The sequence below is a fragment of the Rhincodon typus genome, chromosome 11 (genome assembly GCF_021869965.1).
Source record: "Rhincodon typus isolate 14 chromosome 11, sRhiTyp1.1, whole genome shotgun sequence".
Taxonomy (NCBI): Eukaryota; Metazoa; Chordata; class Chondrichthyes; order Orectolobiformes; family Rhincodontidae; genus Rhincodon; species Rhincodon typus.
This window is the reverse complement of record NC_063342.1, coordinates 33979655-34004102: the sequence shown is the minus strand read 5'-3', so window position 1 is coordinate 34004102 and position 24448 is coordinate 33979655. Positions and strand designations below refer to the sequence as shown.

The window sequence follows — 24448 nt, the reverse complement described above, 5'->3', positions numbered from 1 at the left end:
CTCCCCCCCATGCTGGGCTCACTCTCCCCTCTGCGCTGGGCTCACTCTCTCCCCTCCCCACTGGGCTCACTGTCCCCTCCCCACTGGGCTCACTCTCCCCTCCCCGCTGGGCTCACTCTCCCCTCCCCTCTGGGCTCACTCTCCCCTCCCCTCTGGGCTCACTCTCCCCTCCCCTTGGTCTCACTCTGCCCTCCGTGCTGGGTTCGCTCTCTCCCCTCCCCACTGGGCTCACTCTCCCCTCCCCGCTGGGCTCACTCTCCACTTTGCACTGGGCTCACCCTCCCCTCCATGCTGGGCTCACTCTCCTCTCCCCGCTGGGCTCACTCTCCCCTCCCTCCTGGGCTCACTCTCCCATCCACACTGGGCTATGTGACCTTTACCTCTCTGAAAAATGTCTTGTATGCAATCCGTAACGGCCTTGAATTGCACATGACCCGTAACATATTGTTACAGATTTGTCATCATTGGTTTATATATTTTCAGTATCACCAACAAGTTTGCATTATCAGGAACTGTATCTTTGTGTTTTAAACAACTTACATCTACATAGCACCTTTAACATGGGAAAATGTCCCAAGGCACTCATGTAAGCGTGATCAGACACTTAAGGTGAACACTGAATCTACTTTGCAATGATGTTACGTGCTGAAAATAATACAGGATCCCTGTATACTCTCCCAATTTCACTATTTATAGAAAATATCAGACTAAAAAACTGTAAAAGTTTGGCTAAAAACAGCAAATCAAGTTTACTGAGCAGTCAGTTTAAAAGCAGACCTAAATGATAAGCAGTTCACAGTTAGGTGACAACACGCCGTGTAACTCACATTCCAGAAGAAAAAAAGTCAACTTTAGCAGGGCCCTGTAGGCATGTTTTAGGAACTTGGATGCAAAGCATTTTGTGATGAATGAACTCCATGGATTTCTTTGTTGCCCCTAGATTAGTTCAGGAAGGAGGGAAACAAGTTAAGTGCTAACCTGGATTATATCATTCTGTTTCCCTTAGACATCAGGAGGGTGTCTATCGCAGTGAATCAGATCCTTCCTGTAGGTTTCAAAGGCACAAGTGCTGCCTGATAGCATTCATGTTCCAAGCACAGTAGCTGTAAAAAATAACAACACTTCACAATGGGTGAGGACTTCTCTTTGTTGAAATAGTCAATGCTGAAAATGACCTGTGTCTTGTGTCAGCTAAGCAACTTACATAATGAGAGGTCAACATCTACATATTAAGTAGGAGTGTAGATTTGCTCAAATTCTCCTTTACATTTTTCTTGCTATTGAGACAATTTGAAGCTTGCTTGGAATTCAATTAAAAATTGCTAGACTAGTTAAAAACAAATTGAAAATATAACACCAACATTTAATGACTTGAAATGAACAGTGCATTTAAGACTTGTTCAAGGCTGTCTGTGGCAATGCTTACTATTCTAAATATTGTAGTAAGTGATTTTACGTCATGTCTAAATGAAGAAGACCCAGCTGTTAGTGTTTAACTGACAAGTTTTGCAATCCTGTAAAACAGGGAAATACAATTCTACAGGCAGATAAACCCAGATAAACCCATACAGGCAGATAAACCACTTTTGACTATTAAACCACAAATAAAAGTCACACATTCCAGCTTGTTGAGTTGCTTCATAGTTCATCTGGCAGCAGAAGGAAATACAATGAAATTTGGAAATATTTGACGTAGGTTACTCTCTCCTCCTTCAGAAAAATTGAAATACAGTGTGACAATTTTCCACACTGACTCATAGCCTGGCTTAGTGCATGAAAGACTTTTGTTTCAAATCACAGTTAAACTGTCTGTTTAAGAATATCTTTTACAACTTGTAGTTTATGTGGTGCTCCTTGCATGTTGAATTCTTCATTCGAACCAATCCATCTCCTCAACATCACACTGATTTCTTAACCCATAAATTTTCAGAAACAAAGGTAGTAGCACAAAGTGGATCAACTACCCATGACTTTAAATTAATGGTTTGTGTGCTTTATCCAAAATTATGAGCTGAAGATCTTCTGGAATCAGTGTCAAAAAGGTAAGTTATCTTATTCACCTTGTATTTTCTACAACTGAAGGAGATCTATGTGCTTAACGTTGTTTCAACTAGTCTTCTGATTATAGTTAATTCAACTTTGTTTCACAAGGTTTCTGATTTTTTTGTTCTTAATTGAGAATCCTTTACTCTTCATCCACCAATTGTTTTAAGAACCCAAGCAACATCAACTTTTTATCTAGTACACACAGTATTTTAATTGGATATGCATTCATATTTATTATCTTCTGAAGACTACGTAATATTTGCTCATGCACAGAATAATCACAGAGATGGGAAAAGTGTAGCAAAAATAGAGTGAAAAAGCCTGGAATTAACAACAAACTGAGGTATGGATGCAAACATAATAAGTCTGAATAATCTTGGCTATGGCAGAGCAGCTTGTGAGTCTGGAGTGTATATTGTGGAGGTTTGCGAACAGTGGAAATGTTCAGAATGACTGTGGCTACAGTGAATACTCTCGGTCAGAAATCGTCAGTTAGGAAGGCAAGTAGAGCCATAGAGTCATGAGTAATTCGGCATGGAAACAGGTCCTTCAGCCGAAACTGGTCCATGCTGACCATTGGTGCCCACTCAGCTAGTTCCAATTGGATTCAAAACTGGCTCGATGATAGGAAGCAGAGGGTGATGGTTGAAGGTTGTTTCTCAGACTGGAGGCCTGTTACTAGTGGTGTGCCACAGAGGTCAGGTGCTGGGACTTTTGTTATTTGTTATTCATATAAATGACCTGGATGTGAATGTACAAGGCATGATTTGTAAGTTTGTGGATGATACAATATTAGGAGGTATTGTTGATAACAAGGAAGGTTATTAAAAGTTACAGAGGGATCTTGATCAGATGGGGAAGTGGGCTGAGGATTGGTAAATGCAATTCAATACAGGTAGGTGTGAGATGTTGTAGTTTGGAAAGTCAAACCAAGGTAGGACTTATACAGTAAATGGTAAGGTCCTGAGGAATGTTGTGGAACAGAGGGACCTAGGAGTACAAGTACATAGTTTGTTGAAAGCAGCGTCACAGGTGGACAGGGTGGGGAAGAAGGCATTTAGCATGCTGGCCTTCATTGGTCGAGGCATTGAGTATAGGAGTTGGGACGTCATGTTACAGTTGTATAAGTCATTGGTGAGGCCGCACTTGGAGTATTGTGTACAGTTTTGGTCACCCTGTTATAGGAAAGACATAGTTAAACTGGAAAGTGCACAAGGAAGATTAATGAGGATGATGCCAGGACTAGTAGGCCTGAGTTGTAGGGAGAGGTTGGCCAGGGTAGGACTTTATACCTTGGAATTTAGGAAAATGAGGGGTGAACTTATTGAGGTGTATAAAATCATGAGGGGCATAGATATGATGAATGCATATAGTCTTTTTTCCCAGGGATGGGGAATTGAAACCTAGAGGGCATAGGTTTAAGGTGAGAGGGGAAAGATTTAAGAATGACCTGAGGTGTAATTTCTTCACCCAACGATTGGTGCATATATGGAATGGGCTGGTAGAGAAAATGGTTGAGGCAGGTATAATAGCAACATTTAAAAAAAAAATTTGGATAGGTACATGAATGGGAAGGGTTTAGAGGGATATGGACCAAATTGCAAGGGCCTCTGCAATTTCTTCCCTAGCCTTGCGCAACATGCGAGGATGGACTTGATCAGGCTCAGGGGATTTAGACACCTTAATGCTCTTTAATACTGTAAACACCTCCCCTCTGGTAACATGTTTGTGGTCCAAAACATCCCCACTTGTTTCCCTTATTTCCTTAGCATCCATGATTCTCTCCACAGTAAACACTGAGGAGATATATTCATTAAAAATCTCCACCATCCCCCTGTGGCTCCACACATAGATGGCCAGGCTGATTTTTAATGGGACCTATTCTATCCCTAGCCATCACTAGCTATTGAACCTCTTGGGATTATCTTTAACTTTATCTGCCAGATCCATCTCATACCCTCTTTTTGCTCTTCTGATATCGCTCTTAAGTGTGCTCCTACACTTTTTATAGTCATCTAGGGATTCACTTAAGCCCGATGGCTTAAATCCAATTTTTGTCTTCTTGTTTTTCCTGACCAGAGCCTTAATATCCTTCTTCAGCCAGGGATCCCTAAACCTGCCACCTTTTCCCTTCACCCTGACAGGGACACACTGTCCCTGGACTCTTCATATCACACTTTTAAAAGCTTCCCATTTGCCAGTCATTCCTTTCCCTTCAAACAGACTCACCCAATTGACCGCTGCTCGATCCTGCCTAATGGCCCCAAAATTGCCCCTGCTCCAGTTTAGCACCTTTAACCTGTGGACCTGTTCTATGTTTTTCCATAACCATGTTATTGTCACTGAACCCAAAGTGCTCTCCGACTGACACTTTAGTCACTTGCCCAGCCTCCTTTCCCAAGAAAAGGTCCAGTGTTGCACCCTCCCAATGGGGCCCTCTACATATTGATTTAGGAAACTTTCTTAGATACATTTGACAAATTCCACCCCTTCCGGGCCTTTTACACTCTGGGTGGCCCAGTCAATACAAGGGAAATTAAAATCTCCAACCAATACCATTCCATTATTCCTACAGGTATCTGCAATCTCTCTACACATCTGCTTCTCTAGAACCCATTGGCTATTTAGGACTCTATAATACAGTCCCAACAGAATGATCATCCTCTTCTTGTTTCTAAGTTCTAACTATATGGCCTCATTTGATGACCCCTTAAGAATATCCTCTCTAAGTACTGTTGTCCTCCCTTATCAAAAGGGCAACTCGCCCTCCTCGCTTACCTGTACTTCTGTCATGCCTGTAGCTTTTGTATCCTGGAACATTGAGCTGCCAATCCTGCCCTTCTCTCTGCCATGTTTCTGTTATGGCTATAATATCCCAGGCCCTGGAGCCTATCCATGCTCTGAGCTCATCTACCTTAGCAGTCAGGCCTCATGCATTGAAATAAATGCACTTTAAACCAGTAGTCTTTTCCTTCCCTTTACTGTGCTCTTGGCTATCCTGAATAGTAAACTTGCTCTCGATAGCTAATGTATTTTCCCCTGACTTCTCAATGGCCCCTCTCTTATTCAGAGTTCCATCCCCTGCCAAACTAATTTAAACTCTCCTGGGTAACACTAGCAAATCTCCATGCAAGGATATTTGAGCCCCTCTGGTTCAAATGCAACCCGTCCCACTTGTACAGGTCACCTCTTCCCCAGAAGAGATCCCAATGATCCAAGAACTGAAAACCCTGCCCCCTACTCCAGCTGCTCAGCCATGCATTCATCTGGCCTATCTTTCTATTTCTATCCTCACTGGCACGTGGCACAGGGAGTAATCTGGAGACCACTACCCTTGAGGTCCTGCTTTTTAACTTAACTCCCTATACTCATTTCACAGGACCCCATTCCTTTTTCTCCCTCTGTCATTTGTACTGCTGTGCACAATGACCTCTGGCTGTTCACCCTCCCCCTTGAGAATGTTCTGCAACCGCTCAGAGACATCCTTGACCCTGGTACCTGGGAGGCAACACACCATCCTGGTGTCTTTTCTGTGGCCACAGAATCTCCTGTCTGTCCCCTCACAATTGAGTCTCCTATCAGTATCACTCTGTCTGACTACACCCTTTCCCTCTGAGCCTCAGAGCCAGTCTTGGTGCCACTGACTGGCTCTGAGGCTCAGAATGTTGACCAGAATACAAGAGCAGTGATGTACTACTAAGGCTGCATAAGGCTCTGGTCAGACTGCATTTGGAATATTGCAAGCAGTTTTGAGCCCCTTATCTAAGGAAAGATGTGCTGGTTGGAGGAGTCCAAGAATGATGCTGGGGATTATATGAGGAGTAGGTGACAACTCTGGGTCTGTACTCGATGGAGTTTAGAAGGATGAGGGGGGATCTGACTGAAACTTACAGAATACTGAGAGGATTGGATCGAGTGGACATAGAGAAGATGTTTCCACCAGTAGGAGAAACTAAGACCTGGGGGCACAGTCTCAGAGTTAAGGGACAACCCTTTAGAACTGAGATGAGGAGGAATTTCTTCAGCCAGAGGGTGGTTAATCTGTCGAACTCATTGCCAGAGAAGGCTGTGGAGGCCACGTCATCGAGTATATTTAAGACAGAAATAGATAGGTTCTTGATTGGTAAGGCGTTCAAGGCTTATGTGGAGAAGGCAGAAGAGTGGGGTTGAGAAACCAATCAGCCATGATCAAATGGCGGAGCAGACTCAATGGGTTGAATGGCCTAATTCTGCTGCTATATCTTATAGTCTTATAGTCTAAAATGGGGAAATATCAGGCACGTTGTGTCAGTATTTACAGTAGAGGAAGAGGTCAGCTAGCCTGACATCCTAAGGAAACTAATATTGCTTCAGGGTCAATGACTCATCAAACAAAATAACAGTGAGTGACAAATCCCTGAAGATTACAAATGTCCTAACCATATTGTCCGAAAGTTCTCTCAGTTCAGGATCTGTTGTTTTAGATTGGAAATTGTATATGTCATTATGCTACCTAAGGAAGATAAGAAAGAGAAATTTGGCTTTGGTAATTGAAGATCTTGGAAACTTTCAGCTGTTTAGAGAGAGAGCAATATAATCCTGTAAAGGCTACGTTATGTCTAACAAATATAATTGAATGTTTTGAAGAGGTAGATAAAATAATGGAAAGGCGAATATCTGGTGGGTGTTATTTATCTGGATTTCCAGAGGTATTTGTTAAATTCTCTCATTAGAGACTGCTATCTAACATTCTAGCTCTTAGAACTGGAGGCAGATTATCAACCTGGCTAGAAAATAACCTGAGCAGCAAAGAATGGAGTGTAGGGATAATGGACATTACCCTAATTTGACAGAATATGACTCATGAAGCTTGTGTTTGTGTTTGTTCCATCAGATCAGGAATGAAAATGAGTGGGCATAACATAGCACCCCGACCTCATCACGCTCCACCCCCCCCAGCCCCCGACCAGTTTCTCAGAGGAGGAATAGTGGCAGCGGGGCTATACAAATGCATGCTGTCAGTGGTAATTAAACCAAATAATAGCTTATTCATCATGTGGTTGACTGAAGTTTTCCACTCAACTGCTAGGCACCACAAGTCAGTTTATTTGCCCACTGGTCATTAATTGGGTTGTGTGATGAAGGTTCATAATATATTGATGTTATTTTGGAACTTACATTCTAAAGTGAAGGGAAAATGGAATTTAGTTTTCAGTTTTCCACAGGTCTGACTCGGTTTTTTTGGAAATGGCTGAAAGTCATTTTGAACAATGAGTTAAAATAGCATTTACAAGAAACATGTCATTTTAACTAAATGTCCAGCTAACTACCTAGGAGGTATTTGATAAGGTGTTTGCTGACTCGAGTTTTACAATCCAAACAAAGAGCATAAGCCAGAAGTAATATCATGCAGAGGTAAAAAGTCCATACAAATAGTGGTGCTGTTAGTAGCAGCCTCAAAGCGGTCTCAGGTGGAAGAAATACAAAGGAAGTACAATATCCAAGGAAATGCAATCAGACCAAGGTTCAAATTTCATGTCACAAATATTAAAATAAATAATAAAAGTTAGGGAACAAAACAATGTACATCTTCAACTTATCATTGACAATTTAAAGCATACCCTAATGATAGGGATAATGGAATTCCACTAAGGTTTTGGAGTAGATTTGTAGCTCGGGTTGTGGGTGTTGAGGTTGGTTGGCTCACCGAGCTGGTTTCTTGTTTTGCAGACGTTTCGTTACCAAGCTTGGTAACATGCTCAGTGTAGCCTCCAATGAAGCGTCGGTGTGTTTTCCCGCCTGGTTTTTAAACTCTGGGGTCCATTGAGCTGGATTGCCTCACTTCCAGTTTTCCTTCGTAGTGGAATGTATATGGGGTCGAATTCAATGTGTTTATTAATAGCATGCTTTGTGGAGTGCCATGCTTCTAGGAATTCTCATGCCTGTCTCTGCCTAGCCTGTCCCAGGATTTTGGTGTTGTCCCAATTGAGGTCGTGGTTCTCCTTGTCCGTGTGGATTGAGATGAGTGAGTATTAGTCGTGTCTTTTTGTAGCCAGTTGGTGTTCATATACTCTTGTTGTTAGTTTCCTTCCTGTTTGTCCGATGTAGTGTTTCTCGCAGTTTCTGCAGGGGATCTTGCCACCAATACTCACTCATCTCAATCCACATGGACAAGGAGAACCATGACTTTGACTGGGGCAATACCAAAATCCTGGGACAGGCTAGGCAGAGGCAGGCATGAGAATTCCTAGAAGCATGGCACTCCATGAAGCATGCTACTAATAAACACATTGAACTTGACCCCATATACGTTCCACTATGAAGGAAAACCGGAAGTGAGGCAATCCATCTCAACGGACCCCAGAGTTTAAAAACCAGGTGGGAAAACACACCGACGCTTCATTGGAGGCTGCACTGAGGATGTTACCAAGCATGGTAATGAAACATCTGCGAAACAAGAAACCAGCTCAGCAAGCCAACCAACCTCAACAACCTCAATGGAATTTCTTTTTTTTCTATTCATTTGTGAGATGTGGGTGTTGCTGGCTGGCCAGCGTTTCTTGCCCATCCCTAGTTACCCTTGAGAAGGTGGTGGTGAACTGCCTTCTTGAACTGTTGCAGTCCTCCTGCTGTGGGTTGACCCACAATGCCATCAGGGAGGGAATTCCAGGATTTTAACCCAGCAACAGTGAAGGAATGGCGATATATTTCCAAGTCAGGATGGCGAGTGGCTTGGAGGGGAACTTGGAGGTGGTGGTGTTCCCATATGTCTGATGCCCTTGTCCTTCTAGATGGAAGTGGTCATGGGTTTTGAAGGTGCTGCCTGAGGATCTTTGGTGAATTTCTGCAATGCATCTTGTAGATAGTACACACTGCTGCTACTGAGCGTCAGTGGTGGAGGGATTGGATGTTTGTGGATGTAGTGCCAATCAAGTGGGCTGCTTTGTCCTGGATGGTGTCAAGCTTCTTGAGTGTTGTTGGGGCTGCACTCCTCCAGGCAAGTGGTGAGTATTCCATCACACTCCTGGCTTGTGCCTTGTAGATGGTGGACAGGCTTTGAGGAGTCAGGAGGTGAATTACTCGCCGCATTATTCCCAGCTTCTGACCTGCTCTTGTAGCCACTGTGTTTATATGGTGAGTCAGTTGAGTTTCTGGTTAATGATAACACCCAAGATATTGATAGTGGGGGAATTAGTGATGGTAACACCATTGAATGTCAAGCAATAGTGGTTAGTACGTCTCTTATTGGTGATGGTCATAGCCTGGCATTTGTGTGGCGTGAATATCACTTGCCACTTGTCAGCCCAAGCCTGGATAATGTCCAGATCTTGTTGCATTTGAACATGGACTTCTTCAGTATCTGAGGAGACACGAATGGTGCTGCACATTATGTAATCATTGGCGAACATCCCACTTCTGACCTTATGATAGAGTGGAGGTCGTTGATAAAGCAGCTGAAGATGGTTGGGCTGAGGACACCACCCTGAGGAACTCCTGCAGAAATGTCCCGGAGCTGAGATGATTGACCTACAGCAACCACGGACATCTTCCTATGTGCCAGTTATGACTCTAACCAGCAGAGAGTTTGCCCCCTGATACCCATTGATTCCAGTTTTGCTAGGGCTCCTTGATGCCACAGTCAGTTGAATGCAGCCTTGGTGTCAAGGGCTGTCACTCTCACCTCACCTCTGGAATTTAGCTCTTTTGTCCATGTTTGAATCAAGGCTGTAATGAGGTCAGGAGCTGAGTGGCCCTGGCGGAACCCAAACTGGGCGTCACTGAGCAGGTTATTGCTGAGCAGGTGCTGCCTGATAGCAGTGATGACACCTTCCATCACTTTACTGATAATCGAGAGGAGACTGATGGGGCAGTAATTGGCCGGGTTGGATTTGTCCTGCTTTGTGTACACAGGATATACTTGGGCAATTTTCCCCATTGTCGGGTAGATACCAGTGTTGTAACTGTGCTGGAACAGCTTGGCTAGGGGAGCGGCAAGTTCTGGAGCACAGATCTTCAGTACTTCTGCTGGAATGTTGTCAGGGCCTCTAGCCTTAGTACTAGCATCCAGTGTCTCCAACTGTTTCTTGATATCAGGTGAAGTGAATCGAATTAGCTGAAGACTGATATCTGTAATGCTGGGGACCACTGGAGGACGCCGAGATGGATCATCCAATTGGCACTTCTGGCTGAAGATTGCTGCGAATACTTCAGCCTTATCTTTTGCACTGATGTGCTGGGCGCTTCCATCATTGAGGATGGGGATATTTGTGGAGCCTCCTCCTCCAGTGAGTTGTCTAATTGTCCACCACCATTCACAACTATTACTGGTGCCATTAGAGCTGCCGTTAGTGGGTTGACAGGATTCAGTCCTTTTGAAATGATATTCAAATGTGAGGTGAGCATTTCCCTTAAATTAATCAAAGAAAAGGTTAGTATTCAATATGCAGAGATGGCATTTCTGACCTATGTTTGATTTGATTTGATTTGATTGATTTACTGTCACGTGTACCAAAATACAGTGAAAAGCTTTGTTTATGAACGATGTAGGCAGATCACAGCAAGCAAAGGATGTACAGATAAAAAAGACTTAGAGACATGCAGGTTACATTATTTGAGGCTAGAGTCCATTCAACAGTCTGATAATGGCTGTTAAGAAGCTGTTCTTGAACCTGCTCGTGTGTGTATTCAGGCTTTTGTATCTTCTGCCTGGTGGAAAAGGTTGTAGGAGTTCTTTACCGGTGTGCGATGGGTCTTTGATGATGATGGCAGCCTTTCCATGGCAGCGAGCCATGTAAATGGAGTCCATGGATGGAAGATTGGCTTCCGTGATGGTCTGGGCTGTGTGCACCACCTTCTGTAGTTTCTTATGGTCCTGGGCAGAGCAGTTTCCGTACCAGGCCATCATGCACCCAGATAGTATGCTTTCAATGGTGCATCTGTGGAAGTTGGTGAGGGACCTTATGGACATGCCATGTCAAGTTTCCAAGAAGTAATGACAAAAGTGTTTGAGATAGCCATGAAGCATTTTGAGAATGCTCAACAAGCAATAAAATTCAAAGCAGGCAAAATCATGAAGGTTGGAATTTTGTTACTGGAGACAAAATTTTAATATTGTTATCCATTTCTGGGAAACCATTAAAAGCACAGTTCTCTGGACCGTATCAAATCGAAAGGTAATCTCAGCTGGTGTGGGAATTGAATCCATGCTTGGATGTCACTAACCAGCTATCATCCAACTGAGCTAACTTATCCCCTAATGTAAATGTATTGCTATTGTCAAAATGAAATCTGTAGAATTAAAATAGAAAAAGCAATAAGAGGAAATAGAAAATGAAATACTTCTTAAAGATACATTTTCATTTATGTTTCTGCATGGAGGCTGTGATGAATGTTCAGAGCATATTATTGCCATTTGGGAACTTATGTTCTAAAATGGAGGAAAAATGGATTTTAGTTATTACTTCAGTGAAGTTCAATTTGTTTTTTATTGAAAGATCAGAATGTAATTTTGAACAGTGAATTTGAAACAGCATTTTAAGATGTCTTATGTTTTTACCTAAATGGCCAGTTGGTAACCTGGAGAGGAAATTGCGAAGGTGATTGAGGCCTTGAGCTTTATAACCCTGAGCGAGAGAGCAAAACAGATATACGTTCATGCACGTAGAAAAAGCCCATATAGCAGAGGTGCAGTTAGTAGCAGTCTCCAAGCAGTGGGCTGGGGAGAGGTCCTGAGAAGCTTAAGTATTGGTGTAAAGAAAGTTCCAAAAGTAAAAGTCTATGGAAGTATCAGAGAATAAGATATCCTACAAAACTGGTAAAGACGTAAGTTTTGGGGAATTCTTGTTGAGTAAAAAGTGAGCTGAGTTAGCTGCTTGTTTTAAGGATCTCCAGGAGGGATATTAATTAAAGTAAATGATATTGAATGAATGCTTAGAAATTTGCCAAAATAAACCATTTGCAACTGTATCAGATGAGCAAGAAGCTTTAGAGTGGAGAATTGTTTCAATAGTTGTTACCTTTTGTAATATAGTTCTTTTTTTTTCTCTTATGTAATCAACTTCCATGTTCTTTTCTTAAAAGTACACTGGTAGTATCTTGTGAATATTTTCAGCGACCAACCTCTAAGGTAAACAAAATAAAAAGTAAAGCTTTGGTCTAGCAAGCTAGATTTAACTCTGGGATATGACTTGTCCATTATTACTATCAACTACAGTCACAGCAGCTGCTTCTAGAAAAATCACATTGAATGTAGCAAATGTGAGGTCAACACTTTGGATCTAAAATGGAAGGAACAGGTACTTTATTATGAATGTTGAAAAGCTGGAAATAGTGGAGACTCAAATAGAATCGGAGTCCAGGTATAAAGCTCATTAAAATAACATGAAATATTCAAAAAAGCTAGTTGAATGCTGGCTTTTATACACAGCAGAGTAAAAAGCAAGGCTGTAGAAGGCATGTATCCGCTATACAAAGCCCTCGTTAAATATGTCCTGTTGTACTGTGAGCAAATGTGGGTTTCATACTTTGAGAGAAATATTTGTTTTGGAGGAAATGCAGCATAGCTTTACCAGAATGTTATTTCTACTCCAAGAGTTAAATCGCAAGGAGAGTTTACACAAATTCCCATTGTCTTCACCAGAATTTAAAGGTTAAGGGATCAGCTCTTTCAAGATATGAAGAGAATTGGAGAGAGTTGATGGAGAGTAACATCTTGTGCTGCTTGGTAATCTCAGAGTCTAAAAATTAGAGTCAAACTGAGGAATGAAATTAGGAAACAGTTCTATGCACAGAGGGTGAAAGAAGTATGGAATTCTCTTCTGCGTGTGGCAATTGATGTTAGACCAATTGTTGATTTTATATCCAAGGTTGATAGGTGTTAGTTATTCCAAAGTATTTTGGCATATGGAGAAACAGCAAGTATTTTGCTGATCAGCCATGACCTTACTGAATGGCAGAAAAGGTTCAAAGGGTTAAATGGCCCACTCATGTTTCTACGTTTCTAAAAATATAGGCAAGTCTATCAAAGTGCTTTTGTTTCTCAGTGGTGAAACAGGAGACAAAGTTAGTGCTTCAGACCCTTAAATTTGAGTACACTTTTACCCATTTATATTTCAGTTTGGCAACCTGTATTTAGTGCACCCTTCTACTTTTAATATACTAAAAGTAAGTTTCTTTTCTAGTGACACTGAACAATGGAACTCCAGACATCCAGCTAACTAGTACCGTTCTCTAATCATTTCCTAATGATTTACTATTTGAGTGTGCTAGTTGAAAATAAACAATGTACGTTGCACAACTATTTACTTATATTGTCTCTTCTGTGCTAATGACACTGCTTGTCGAATTGCTATTAGGCTTTCCAATTTTGATTGATTGATTTATTATCACATGCACTGAAATACAGTGAAAAGCTTGCTTGCGAATGGTACAGGCAGATCATAGTAAGCAAAGAATGTACAGATCAAAAAGACTTAGACAGAGGCATACAGGTTACATTGCACAGGGTGCGCGCAAGGCGAGATCAATGTTAGCAAGATCAGTGTGATTTGAGGCTAGAGAATCCATTCATCAGTTTGATAACAGCCAGGAAGAAGCTGTTCCTGAACCAGCTCGTGTGTGTGTTCAGGCTTCTGTATCTTCTGCTTGATGGAGAATGTTGTAGGAGTTCTTTACCGGGGTGAGATGGGCCTTTGATGGTGTTTGCAGCCTTTCCGCAGCAGCGAGCTGTGTAAATGGAGTCCATGGATGGAAGGATGGGTTTGTTAATGTCTAGGCTGTGCACACCTTCTTCTGTAGTTTCTTATGGTCCTGGGCAGAGCAGTTGCCAGACCAGGCCATTATGGACCCGGACAGAATGCTTTCAATGGTACACCTGTAGAAGTCGGTGAGGAACCTTTTCAATAAGGATAAAATTAAAATAATCACTTTTCTGAAAGTTTAACTGAGAAACAACATTGTAGAAAAGTAGAGTGAGTCAATAGCTAAAAGAGACAGATTGATGAGAATCTTTAAAGATTTTTTTTGGAAATTTGAAAAACCAATAATATTTTATTGCGTGCTATTTTAGTATTAAACTAAAATAGAAGAAAATGGGCAGATTGAAAGTATGGATAAAGACAGGGAAAATTACTGAACCAAGTATTCCAATTGTCAGTTGGAGCAGCGCAGCCTGGAGCTTCACATCAAGGTCATGACGAATTCCCAATGCAGCTGACTCCAAGGGATATTCCTAGGTAATTGAAATTTCCATAGGCAATTCCCCGGCATATGGAGACCACTGGAAAAGCTCCTTAAAGTTGAGGACTTCTGAAGGTTACAAATCACATAAACTTCATAGTTATCCTAGAAAATGCAGAGGATTAAAACCCTACTCTGACCTCTGAGCAACTATTACGTGAGACTTCTGATCACTGAATCCACCATCCCAAACGACTGCCCCAACAGCCCATCCACCCAATACAACACCCCAACTCATTGGCAAATGGACTCTGATTGGGAAAGGTGTTACCATAGAGAATGATTAACCCTGATTGACAGTTATCTGCCAGGTATTGTTTAATTTTGAAACCAGACAGGTTGACTCTGATTTGTCAAGACATTACCCTGAGAAATGGCTCTCATCTGTTTTACTGAGTTGAAACAGGTGCAATGCGTATCATGTTCTTTCTGTCTGCAAAGAACAGGGTCCTGTGCATTAATATATGTAGCTTCCAGTCTACACTGCAATATACTGATTGAAAATCCAGTGTACTTCTTCACACACTTGGGATCATCCAGCAAATGTCTAATTACATAATCACATTTAACATTGGATTCTGTGTTGTGAGTTTTGCCAGTGTAGATTGGTTGGATTCAGACAGTGTCTTGTTTGTTGTGAGCAGTTGAACGAATATGCTGTTTGATATGAACCACCAGCCTTTGAGACATACAGCCTACATACCTTGCATCATACCAGCACATATACCACTTACTCACTTACTTATGATAAGTTTCCCTGAGCAATGTGGCACACTTCTTTGTACTGGAAACTATGTAAAATAATGCACATGTACCTGCTCTTTGCAGATAGAAATAACATGTGCATGTATTGGCCTGTTTCAACTCAACAAAAAAAGGTGACAACCATTCCCCTTTTGAAGGGCAATGCCCTGACCTATGAAAGTTTTCCTGTCTTGTTTAAAATTTAACCAAAACCTGGAAGTTAACTGTCAGCATTAATGGATATATTTTCAATGACAATGGTTCTGCATGGCCAACCAATCAGCATTCTCCTATCATGCAGTTTAATGTTGGTTTTCCCTTTGAATTGGTTTCCTTAAGAATTGTTCAGCTGACTGCAAGATGAAGGTTTCAATTAAATATGTCTTTTATTCAGCAATACTGATATCCAGTACCACAAATGACAATGTTGTTTTATTGTTTAACTCAACCAGCTGTAAAGCACATGAAAAATACTTCAGAAAAAATGATTATTCCAGTTTCCTTAATTTAAGAAAGATTATCAAGGGGATCAAGGGTAACGGGGAGAAAGCGGGAGAATGGGGTTGAAGAACTTATCACCCATGACTGAATGGCAGAGCAGGCTCGATTGGCCGAATGGCCTAATTTCTGCTCCTATGTCTTATGGTCTTATTGTCTTAAATGCTGTGCAGCTTAAATCATGGGTTAAAGTACAATGAAAAAATCACTTAGCCTAATAAAATCATCCCCAGTCTTCTATTTCTTTTGCACTGACAGTCAACTGCAAACTTTAATATTTTGTAACAGTGGGTTAACATTTTGAGTGTAACCTTTCAACAAAATTAATCTGAAAGTTCATGCAAAAAAAAGTCTTATGTTTCTCTTTCAGATCCTGACTGACATCCTTTTTGCTTTAGTTCCTTGCTCTGTTATCACAGGCTGAATGCTATAAAATTTGAATTGAGCTTTCCACCCTCCGTCCTCAATACAAGTAAACGGAGCTTTTCTGATGAATATTCAACTTCAAGCAGACAGTACACAATGTAAATGTTTGACAATATTATGTGGTTACAAAGTAATAAATGTCACATACAATATGGGAGAAGGTGTCTAATTCAATCATTTACAGACAAGGCTGTTTTCTAAATAGGACAAATATTTGATCTTCTGACCCACACAGAACCATTTCATGTTGTTTCCAAAAACCTCTCTTCCTGCGCTATAAATCAGCAAATAACTGAGGAATTCACTTGGGAAGCAGCAAACGTCAGTGCAATGGACTTCAATGTTGTATTAGAATTGTCAGAATTTAATGGCCAGATGACTAATTATGAATCAGACTAATTATAGAGGTATGTTTTGCACTGTGCACTGATTTCAACGTTAAAATTAGAATATCCGGCCTAAAATTCTATATATTAACTCTGAAATAGATATAATCCCTGCTCCCAACTTTCTCTCAACTGAAGTTGTCATGGAAAAAAGAAGCTACTGACTCACATGCATATTCCTGTTCATATGCAATCTGTATTTGCATATTCTGAACAGTCACATCCTATATATATGCAGTGTATGGATGTACATACACATACACATACATATGCCTACCATTGTATGTATTCACACCTTGAAGATAGAATTATTTATACTGGTTGTATATTCCTGATATTATTTATAAACTGCTCATATGGCCACATTGAGTTCTATTTTAGACAGATATCCATGCATCAATATTTCATTTTAGGATAAACTTAGCTGCGATGGCTAGAATGTTAGTTGCTGATTAAAGCACACGATTTGGTATTCAGCAAGGAAACTTAGATGGATATTAACTTGCAGTTGAGGAATTCTAAAAAAATCAATGAGTCATTGTGTGTATTTGGTTTATGTGAGGTCACAAAGACTCTTACAATTCCTTCACATTTGGTCATTTTACCTGTTATATATTTTCAGTACCAATCACCTTGCTATGAAGGTGACATTCCTTTTTGTACATTATTTAGTATCTCTGTCAATTTTGTAACATGGACAATAGATGGCACAGTTTACTTCAACAAAATGCTTGGTGAAGACATCAGATGCATGAGAAAATCCACTAAATATTAACTAATTATGGAGTGAGAAGGGCAGATGAAGTTCAAAGGCCACGGTGTCCCTACATTGTACCTTTAGAAGGTGATGCGAGATTAGAGATTGAAGACCTGAACAGTGAAAACTGTAATAAAGAGAGGCAGCTATATTTTTAAACTTTGCTTTCAAATATCATTTCTCCCCCCCACTACATATTTTGTGTGGTTTTGCTGCAACTTATTTGTATGGCATGGCGATACACGTTGATTTTAGAAAAGCATTTACAAGGTCCCTCTTGCCAGACTAATCAAGAAAGTAACAGCCCATGGAATCCAAGGCAAAATAGTACTAGATCCAAAACTGGCTGAGAGGTGGAAAGTGAAGACTGATAGTAAAGGGATGTTTCTCTGACTGAAAGTTTGTTTCCAGTGATGTTCCACAGGGCTAAGTGCTCGGGGCCCTTACTACTTTGTGACGTGCAACAATGATTTGGACTTAGATGTACAGGGTATGATCAAGAAGTTTGAGCATGATACAGAAATTGTTGCAGCTGCAAATAGTGAGGATAGCTGCAAACATCACAGAGGTAGACCTGATAAAGCTGTTTCATATTATCATAGGCAGAGATGAGGTAAATGTAAAGGTAAGAGATAGAAGGCTAAGAGGAATAAAATATTCTTACCCAGAGGATGGTGAGAATTTGGAATTAATGCCTGAAATGCTGGTTGAGTCAGAAACTCTGGTGACATTTCAACAGTATTTAGATATTTGTTTGCCTTGCTATAACCTTCAGGGCTAAGGGCCAAGGACTGGAAAATGGAATTAGTGCAGTCAAACCTTTGTTGACTGGCATGCACATGTTGGGCCAAATGGCCTCCTTTTGTGCTTCGAGTCTATAAATCTATGAAACATATTTAGGAGGGTAAGTTAATATTTTAGCCCTGCTGGGGTGACTGTACTCACAGTAACAGTACATTCATTTTTACAATACGGAATCAAGATGGTTTATAATTGCTCATGGTGACGGGACTTGTGAAGGGGAGCAGCAAAGGCAAGTAAGAAAGATTGATCAGCTATGATCATGAACCAAGCCCAAAGAGATGACAGGCATTCTCTTGCTCTTGCAATCCTGTGTTCCTATGAATGCAGCAGTTAGAGCAGTGCAATGGTTCTTTAACTCTCTAAGTTGGTTAGTTCTGTCTAGTGTGGGGCTGATCATGGAGATGGTCTTCCCACTACTGATGTATCTTTACAAGAGGCATTCAAGGAAATGAAACTCACCAAGTCTGTATGACATATAAACCTTGGGTAACACAAATGGCCCTTCCCAAGGTGTGAGAATTCAAAGCTTCTGTGGAAATGCAGCTGATAGGTTTTTGTCCTGTCTCCCTTTTGATGGTGACTTCACTGGATTGCCTGCCTTCCACCACTCAGAGCAGAAGTGAGTCTTTCTTTACCTGCAGTACATGAGTGCTTAATGGCTGTCCTGAAGCAGTGAACTACACAGCACACTAATCTGCACTAACACATCAGCTCACTAACGCACACACAGGTGAGGAGCTGCACCTTGAAACCTTACACTGTACAACTCCACATTAATAGTTCATGTTAAAACTTTCACCATTCCTTAATCCCTCATTGAAGAACTCTGGGGCAAACAATTGTTGCTCAACATATCCAGTTGTTAGGGTATGAAATGCTCAGTGAGGGGGACAAATTTCCAGCTGAGACCTCCATTTGGGTGCACTTTCTGGGTGCATTGTTGATTTCATGCCATTTCTCAGGATTGATCAATTTTTTCAGCCATTGAAAGCACAAGCCAACCTCTAAATCAATTGCAAACTGACAATGAAAACTCAGAAATGTTCACATTACAGCCCAAAGTGCCAAACATAACACTGTGATAAATGTAATTCCAAGCATTATTTATTCTGGGTCAAAATCCTGGAACTTCCTTTCTAACAGCACTATGGGTGTACCTCTACCATTTGGACTGCAGTAATTCCAGAAAGCAGTTCAGCACCACCCTCTGGACAACAACTGGGGATAGGCAATAAATGCTAAATAAATAAAAACCAATGCTGTTTTATTCATTTCTTACACAGTGCCTATTTTATCGGAAGATTTCTGAATAGTGCTCTGTCAAGATTCTGCCATCATGGACTAGAAAGGTTAGGAGAAGAATGCCCTTGAAGATGCACCTTCAAACTGTGGCGATCTGATTTAGATAGCTGCATCTCAGCAGGGCCCAATTGATTTCTTTTCCCCATGGATGATGTTGTTTGAACAGTAACAAAAGTACAGAAGCGCTGTCATTCTGGCAAAGAATCTTGTACAGTTCCTATAGCTCTACGTCCACTCTAACAGTGCAGAGGTCCACCAATCTAATGGAAAGCAGACTATGATAGAATAGTGATTCCTTGAAAGCCCTTATCTATCCACTAACCTATCCAAGGCAGATTCCTGTTTCGTCTAGGAAGAGTCCAAAACTCGAGAGTCAGCATGATAGTCATTTGAGCATCCTATAAGCTTGCAAAGACTAGCAACTGTGATCCCTTTTGTTAGGAGTCAGCTGGTATATCTGAAGACTTCCATATTCTCCAAGAGTGACTGCAGAGTGCAGTGACTGCTGAATATGACACCAGGCAAACCAACAATGCACAGGCTGAAAGAGGACTCCTTTATGTTCACACTCATTGTGCTTCAGTCAGAAATGGAATATTTGGTCTTCTTACCACTAATCGTACATTTACAACATAGAACAGTACAGCACAGTACAGGCCCTTTGGCCCACGATGTTGTGCCAACCTATTGTCCTACTAAGATCAATTTATCCTGCATACCCTACGTTTTACTATCCTCCATGTGCCTATCCAAGAGTCGCTTAAAAGTCTGTAAAGTATCTAACTCCACTACCACTGCCGGTAGCGCATTCCACATGCCCACCACTCTCTGTGTGAAGAAACTACTTCTGACATCTCCCCTATACCTTCCTCCAATCACCTTAAAATTATGCCCCCTCATAATAGTCATTTCCGCCCTGGGAAATAGTCTCTGACTATCCATTCTATCTATGCCTCTCATCATCTTGTAAACTTCTATCAAGTCACCTCTCATCCTTCTTCGCTCCAATGAAAAAAGCCCTAGCTCCCTCAACCTTTCCTCATAAGACCTGCCCTCCAGTCCAGGCAGCATTCTGGTAAATCTCCTCTGCACCCTCTCTCAAGCTCTTTCCTGTAATGAGGTGACCAGAACTGAACACAATAGTTTATAACCATATACATTCGCAAACATCCCTCCACCACTGGCACTCAGTAGCAGCAGTGTCTATCATTTAAAAGGTGCACTGCAGAAATTCACCAAAGACCTTTAGACAACACCTTCCAAACCCACAACCATTTCCATCCCGATCGACATGGGTGGCAGATACATGGGAATACCATCACCTGCAAGTTTTCCTCCCAGCCACTCACCATCCTAACTTGGAAATATATTGCCCTTCCTTCAGTATCACTGGGACAAAATCCTTGAATTCTCTCCTCAGCAGCATTCTGAGTCTACCTACAGCACTTGGATTGCTGCAATTCAAGAAGGCAGCTCCACTTTCTCATGGCCAATTAGTAATGGACAATATATTCTGGCCCAGCCAGCGATGCCATATCCCATATATGTTAAAAGAAATTGCTTTCACAGATCGGTACATACTTGGAGCTGAATAATGGATTTGATATTAATTCCTGAATAAAACACATTTCCTCTCAAGATAATTATATTCTCATTCTTATCTTTCAAAAGTACAACCAGTAAATCTTAGATTACAGGAGGGTATAGATGGGCTGATCAGTGGCAAATGGAATTTATTCCAGATAAATATAAGGTGAGGCAATTGGGCAGGACAGCAAGGTAAGGGAATACATAATGAACAGTAGGATTCTCGGAAACATTGAGGATCAAAGGGACCTTGGTGTGCATGTCCATTAGTCTCTTAAGGTTGTAGGACAGGTAGATAAATTAGTTAAGAAGACATATGGAATGCTTGCCTTTATTAGCCAAAGAATAGGGTTTAAGAACATGGAGTTTATGCTGGAACTGTATAAAATGTTCATTAGGCCACAGCTAGAGTATTATGTGCAGTTCTGGAGTCCACATTATAGGAGGGATGTGATGGTACTGAAGAGGGTGCAGGGAAGATTTACCAGGATTTGGCCTGGTCTGGAGAGTTTCAGTTATGAAGAGAGATTGGACAGACTTGGGTTGATTTCCCTGGAGAGAGGAGACTGAGGCAGTACTTGATTGAGATGTATAAAATAGATAGGATAGACAAAAAAAACTTTTCCCCTTGGTAGAGGCATCAATGACCGGGGACATAGATTTTAAGGTAACAGGTAGGAGGTTTAGAGGGGATGTGAGGAAAAACATTTTTACACAGAGGGTGGTGGAAATCTCAGACTCACCACCTGTAAGGGCGGTAGAGGCAGAAATCCTCATAACATTTACGTAGTATCTAATGTGCAGTTGCAATGCCAAGGAATACAAGGTTGTGGCCCAAGTGCTAGAAAATGGAATTAGAAAAGTTAGATGGTTGTTTTTGACTAGCACAGACTTGATGGGCCAAAGGGCGTTTTTCTGTGCTATGTTTCTATGACTCTAACTTCAACATGTTCATTGACACAGTGAGCTCGTGTTGAAGGAACAAATATGCAATTCCAAGGGAGCCCTATATTCTAATGTGTATATTGCAGAATTCATACTTGTAACCTTTCACAGAAAGGTGAAATAACTCAGATTGATTAGGCAATGGAAACTGGATTGTGCCTCCAGCCTGCCTTTCTTTCTCGGGGTCGTTCACAATATCTGTGTTTGATGATACAGTTTTCTACCTCTGTTCTAGCTGGCTGCACTGATTTACTTTTGATTAGATTTAATTTTGATAAGAGTATTTAGGAACTGTTGTACGTACCATAGTTGACCTTTGCTGCTACTATGGTTACTATTTTCGTTACCGAGGTTGCCACAGTCTGTTGCATCCATTATAACTCCTTGGAATTGTTCTAGCTTTTAGAAATAGTCTGTTACAAGATGATTACATTTTCAAGACCTCAGGTGACAGTATTTTCCATAGACGTAAGTTCAAACAGTGTCTGAACAATAATTTTATTCTGGTTGGAGTTTACTTTAACTCACGCTGTTTCATGGATACGTTTAGTTCATTAGAAGAGACTCTGTGACCACAGTCACGAACTGGTGGCATTTTTCTCTTGTGTAAAATGCAAGAACTGTGTTACATTTTCCATGTGATCTTTATCTGTGTGATCATATTCTGGTTATTTTGTTATTTACATTTACCATCCATGTTGTCTTTAGTTGAGTGGTTGGCTGCTATGCTTGTGGAAAACAAACAACCAGGGTGATGCATTGGCTTGTTTAGGACAATATTGGATTAGGCTGGTTAGCTCAGATGGTTAGAGTGTGGTGCTAATAATGCTGAGGTTATGGGTTCAGTCCTCAAACTGGTGACTGTCGCTGGCTTCTCTGCTTGACATTAAATCTGAGGGGTCATTTAGCTCAGTTGGCCAGACAGCTGGATTGTGATACAGAGTGATGCCAACAGTATGGGCTCATTTCCCACACTGGCTGATTTACCATGAAGGATGATCCTTCTCAACCTCTCCCCTGCCTGAAGTATGGTGGTCCTCAGGCTAAACTACCACCAATTGTCTCTCTCTAATGAGAGAGTAGCTCTACAGTCTGGTAAGACTTTACGTTTATTGCTTGGACTTAGAGACTGCGATAAAGTCAGATGCCAAACTGTGGGTGTGCCTTGGGAAGGGGAATTACTTGTGGCAGGAAAAACAAGTTGTGATTGGGATGCACAGGTGAGACAGTGAGAAGATGTAGTGAGAGACCAGGAGGACTGACTTGTAGAGTGTAAGGGAAATGTACAGTATGGAAACGGATCCCTCGATCCAACTCATCCATGCCGACCAGATATTCTAAATTAATCTAAACCCATTGCCCATATCCCTCTAAACCCTTCCTATTTATATCACCATCCAGGTTCCTTTTAAATGTTGTAATTGTACCAGCCTCCACCAATTCCTCTGGCAGTTCATTCCATACACGCACAACCCTCTGTATGAAAAAGTTGCCCCTTACGTCCCTTTTAAATCTTTCCCCTCTCACAGTAAACCTATACTCTTTAGTTTTGGACTCCCCTAACCCTGGGGAAAAGACCTTGGCTGTTCACCTTATCCATGTCCCTCGTGATTTTATAAACTTTTAGAAAGTCACCCCTTAGCCTCTGATGCTCCGGGGAAAATAGCCCCAGCCTATTCAGCCTCTCCCTATAGCTCAAATCCTCCAGTCTCGGCAACATCTTTATAAATCTTTTCTGAACCTTTTCCAGTTTTACAACATCTTTCCTGTACCTGGGAGACCAGAATTGAATGCAGTATTCCAAAAGTGGCCTTAACCAATGACCCGGTCAGCCGCAATATGAACTCTCAACAGCTATACTCAATGCATGGACCTATAAAAGCAAGCATACCAAGCACCTTTTTCACTATTCTTTCTACTTGCAACTTCACTTTCAATGAACTATGACCTACACTCCAAAGTCTCCTTATTTTACAACACTCCCCAGGACCTTACCATTAAGTGTACAAGTCCTGCCTTGATTTGCCTTACTTAAATGCAACACCTCACATTTGAGCTTCTCTTGCTGGTCATGATGCAACTAAAACTGCTTAGTTTGATTACAGCCTTGTATTCAAGATATTCATAATGCCTTATGAATAGGGGTCTACAACTGTGGTTGACAAAGAGCAGTTTCTATTTTGTATGAGACTGTACTGAAGACAACAAAGCAGCGAATAAGAATATTCTAGCATTGAAAACAGAAATAAGTGTAACTCATTTACGTATCTTCTATTTTCCAACTCACATTTCTGCTGCACACTACAAGTATGACGTCTCAAATAGGAGAAAGCCTTTCCATGGATGTGTTTTCATAGGATAGAATCCTTACAGTGTGGAAGCTGGCCATTCAGCCCATCAAGTCCACACCGACCCTCCGAAGAACTGGCCACCCAGACCCACATCCTCACCCCATCCCTGTAACCCTACATTTCCTATGAGTAATCCACCCAGCCTGCACATGCTTGAACACTATGGGCAATTTACCATGGCCAACCTCCCCAGCCTGCACATCTTTGGACTGTGGGAGGAAACTGGAGCACCCAGAGGAAACCCACACAGACATGGGAAGAACGTGCAAATTCCACACAGACAGTCGCCCGAGGGTGGAATCAGATATGGTGAGGGAGCAGGTGTGTTGGAGTGTGAGATATGGTGAGGGACCAGGTGTGTTGGAGGGTGAGAAATGGTGAGGGAC

General features: G+C 41.5%; 1 protein-coding gene across 1 annotated transcript in view; it reads left to right on the top strand.

The window, feature by feature from the left end:
• Positions 1-1776: 1776 nt before the first annotated feature.
• The window catches only part of LOC109913689 (extracellular calcium-sensing receptor-like), a 66614-nt gene continuing 43942 nt past the window's right edge, over positions 1777-24448 (top strand). Inside the window, 1 exon segment of the mRNA XM_048603353.1 lies at positions 1777-2042. The gene's annotated coding sequence lies outside the window, so the exon portion shown is untranslated.